The sequence below is a fragment of the Aquarana catesbeiana genome, linkage group LG11 (genome assembly GCF_042186555.1).
Source record: "Aquarana catesbeiana isolate 2022-GZ linkage group LG11, ASM4218655v1, whole genome shotgun sequence".
Classification (NCBI taxonomy): Eukaryota; Metazoa; Chordata; class Amphibia; order Anura; family Ranidae; genus Aquarana; species Aquarana catesbeiana.
The window spans coordinates 16,085,505-16,090,382 of record NC_133334.1 but is presented as its reverse complement, the minus strand read 5'-3'; positions in this window follow the sequence as shown (position 1 = coordinate 16,090,382).

Here is a 4,878-nt window from a genome sequence, read left to right as displayed (position 1 = left end):
TATGATAACATAAAAAAATGTCAATAGTTTTGGAACTGTTTACAGTCAAGTCATTCTTAAAGCCAACTATGCGCAATGTATAGCAGATTGTTAAGATCAGAATCTCACCCAAGTGACTGGGATATGTTGAAATTGCAACCACCTTTCCAGCAGGATCATCTAAGCCTCAGAATCCTGGAAGGACTTTCCAGAAAATTCAGATATAGAGGGGTTTGGTAACTCAGGCCGTATCCATGGCTCAATATTACTCAGTATTATTACTCAGTCCAACATCAGAAAGGGAACTTCTTGACTCCAGAGGCCTCTTTATTCCCAGTAGCTCCAGGCACTACCAACACTCCACCAGACCAATGGGATCCTGCAGGCTTAAGCAGCCAGTCTGCTTCAAGTAATGGTAAACCCAAGAGAACTACTCCATCACAGTGCCATCCCTTGTACAGGCCAACGATTCCTTCCCCACAGAGCCCATTAGCAGTTCCAATTACTCTTCACCTCAGCACATTACAGACACAGAACGTTCAGCTGGTTTAGGGAGCATTTTAACAACATTAATGCAACACAACTGTCATCAAACAAACTTGTTCTCATAAAGATGCCTTTCCCTGGACACCTTGCAGGCTTCCTCATCAACGTCTACCTGTGACTCTCTCCCTCAATGGGTCCATATCTGCCTTCTGACAGCTCGCAGGACACTAATGCGAGCTTGGATCCACCCTTCCCTGTCTCAAATTGCTTTGGTGAAAGAAGCACTCCAAACCCTATTTCACATTGAGAAATTGGACACGATCACCCAACATTCCACATTGCTAAAATGCTTTATTGCCAGTTGTCATTGCTTCATGGAACATTCTTTCTCTCCAGAAGAGATCTCTTTTCACATGACTCCCTTCCACTATATGGACTGGTACCTGCATGCAGACCTTGCCAATGCACTGGGCAAACTTAAGATCCAGGACACCTCCAACTTTTTCACCCACCCATATTCCCTCCCCTAGGCATTCCACCTACTGTGTGATCAAGTAGTACCTTAATGTTCTTTATTTCTTCATAACTTGATTATTCTTTTTACCCGTTTCCCGTCTGAATTTTCACCGGCTTCCACTGGTTACCTCTGATAGAATTATTGGTTAGTTACTCTTGTTAGACCAGGTACTATGTTACTAGTTATCATATGAATGTTTGTAGGCTTCAAGCCACACGGTTCTATCTTGCTTACTATGTCGTACTATGTCTTTTACTTTTTTGCCCTTGCTGGCATACTACTCCTGATTCAAAAATTGTATACTTTTGTGCGAAAATGTATATTTTTTATATATATATATATATATATATATATATATATATAAAAGATGCCATTCCAACATGGTGGCTTTAGGCGAGTCTAAATCGAATGAATATCTTCATATCTTTTACTGCTCAGATGCTCATAGTGCTCCAGCAAAGTAGTGAAAGGTAACCTTTGTAACCTCTGTCATGTATGTCCCCAAAAAACTCTCCATCACTAAAGGCAAGGCCCTTCTCATCATGCATACTCCATGCAGGGGTCAGTATTTTTAGTACTCAGAGCACTAATACAGTCATGTGACTCCTCTGTGTACCTTGCACAGTCTTGTCCAGCATTATTCGTCCTGTCATGAGCGTTTCATTACAAATTAAAGTTTTGGACAGTCAATGCCAAATAGTGATGGGCTGAACACCGTCCAGGTCGATCCGCACCAGAAATCCTGAACGGAGAAAAAGTTCAGACCCGAGCCACAAACTCTAGTAAAGTCTATGGGACCCGAACCTGAACAATCAAATGTCCCCATTTTGAAGGCTTATATGCAAGTTTTTGACCATAGAAAGGGCATGGGAGCCTGGGTACTGCCATGGGGGACATGTATCAACGCAAACATTTTTTTTTTAAAAGATTGTTTTTAAAGGAACCGTGATTTTAATGATGCTTAAAGTGAAACAATAAAAATGGAAAATTCTTTTAACCACTTCAATACCAGCCACTTTCGCCACTTCCTGCCCAGGACAATTTTCAGCTTTCAGCGCTGTTGCAATTTGAATGACAATTGCGCGGTCATACAATACTGTACCCAAACTAAATTTATAGCATTTTCTTCCCACAAATAGAACTTTCTTTTGGTGGTATTTGATCATCACTGGGGCTTTTATTTTTTGCTAAACAAACTAAAAAAAAACTAAATTTTTGAGAAGAAAAAGTTTTTTCTTCGTTTCGGTTATAAAATTTTGTTTTCTCCTTCACTGATGGGCACTGATGAGGTGGCACTGATGGGCACTGATGAGTTGGCCCTGATAAGGTGGCACTGATAGGCACTGAGGAGGAGGCACTGATATGTAGAATTGATGGGCATTGATAGGCCGCACTGATATGCAGCACTGATGGGCACTGATAGGCGGCACTGATGAGCACTGATAGATGACACTGATGGGCACTGATAGGTGGCACTGATGGGCACTGACACGCGGCACTGATGGGCATTGATAAGCGGCTGTGATGAGCACTGACAGGCACCTGTGATGGGCACTGACAGGAGGCACTGATTGGCACTGATAGGTGGTACTGATTGGCACTGACAGGTGGCACTGACAGATGGCACTGATGGGCAGCACTGGTGATGAGGTACTGATGAGGTTCTGACAGGTGTTACTGTAGGACACTGATTGGCAATGTGATGAGCACTGACTGGCATTGTAGTGGGCACTAATTGGCACTGATTGACACTTTATTAGGCACTGACAGGGGGTCCTGAGGGGGCACTGACTGGCAGCTGATGGGCACCTTTTTGACAGCTGTGGTGGCATATCTGATGGGGCTGTGCTGATAATAAATCTGCTGATTATCAGCACAGACCCCCCCTCTGACAGGGAGAGCCGCCGATCGGCTCTCCCTGTCAGTGCGAACCGAGGAATGCCGTTTACCGGCACTTCCTGGTTCACGCAATGATGAGCTGTGATTGGTCACAGCTTATCACGTGGTAAGAAGCCTCTGTCAGAGGCTTCTTACCATGATGGGAGATGCGGCGTGTCAGACTGACATGCTGCACTCGTGATCACTGCACCATCCGTGGGCGTGCACCGGCATGTTATCCTGCTGGATGTCATATGACGCCCAGTCAGGACAACAGAACCACTTCCCGGCCGTCAATCTGCTATAGGCCGGGCGGAAAGTGGTTAAATATAGTACATTGTGGGTCTCCTTAGTCTGACTGTAAAGTGACGCATCTGTAACATGTATAGAACCTGCTGCAGCAAAACTGACAAACAGTATCTCACAAAAGTGAGTACACCCCTCACATTTTTGTAAATATTTTATTATATCTTTTCATGTGACAACTTTGAAAAGATACTCCGTGCTGGATCTCAATTTCAGGGTCTTGGCAATCTTCTTATAGCCTAGGCCATCTTTATGTAGAGCAACAATTCTTTTTTTCAGATCTTCAGAGAGTTCTTTGCCATGAGGTGCCATGTTGAACTTCCAGTGACCAGTATGAAAGAGTAAGAGCGATAACACCAAATTTAACACACCTGCTCCCCATTCACACCTGAGACCTTGTAATACTAAAGAGTCACATGACACCGGGGAGGGAAAATGGCTAATTAAGCCCAATTTGGACATTTTCACTTAGGGGTGTACACACTTTTTTGCCAGCAGTTTAGACATTGATGGCTGTGTGTTGAGTTATTTTGAGGGTACTGAAAATTGACACTGTTATACATGCTGTACACTCACTACTTTACATTGTAGCAAAGTGTCATTTCTTCAGTGACATTTACAAAAATGTGAGGGGTGTACTAACTTGTGAGATACTGTATATAACGAAAAAAAAAGACATTTAAATAGATTTTCCCAGTTGCAAAAAAAAAAAACCCCGTTGCTGACAATAGAAGAATGTAAAAAAAAACGGTGTGGGGTCTCCCCCAAAATCCATACGGCCCTTAGGTCTGGTATGAATTTTGAACAAAGATGGTTTGGGGTCTCCCCGAAAATCCATACTAGGCCCTTATCCGAGCATGCAGCCCATGCCTCCTGAACCATACCAGACCACATACCCTCAACATGGGGGGAGGGCACCTTGTCCCCATGTTGATGAGGACAAGGGCTTCTTCCCGTCAACCCTGGGTGGTGGTTGTGGGGGTCTGCGGGCTTATCAGAATCTGGAACAAGGGGGCACCCAGATCCCAGCCCCCTCCCATGTGAATGAGTATGGGGTACATTCTACCCCTACTCATTAATCAAAGAAAGCATTAAAAATAAATAAAGATAAAGACGGGAGGCAGTTTTTGATAATTCCTTTATTTAAAAAAAAAAAAAAATGCCTCCCGATGTAGATCCATCAACAATCATGACACCCGCTGCACCTCAGGACCCAGAGAAAAAAAACCTCCGCCCACGACAAAGGCTAACTGCCGAATGCCTGCACCGCCATGTGACAGTGCTTAAATAGATAAGGGACAGGGCCTCAGGGTGACATCGCCCCACTAGTGATGTCACCGACTGGTGCATGCTGGGCGAGTGACTGCTATACCATCTTGGAGACACACACTGTTATCATCATGGCTCCAGCTTTGTAGGTCAGTATGGTACATGGTGTATGTGTGATTGAATATAAAACAAGTAGATTAGCATCTCCCTATATTATCTATATTGTATGCGTTATGCACTGACGGGATATCTACCACCGGTTCACTTGTCTATATATATATATTTATATATATATATATATATATATATACAGTACATGCAGTGCCTTGAAAAAGTATTCATACCCCTTGCCATTTTCCACATTTTGTCATGTTACAACCAAAAACGTAAATGTATTTTATTGGGATTTTATGTGATAGACCAACACAAAGTGCACACATTTG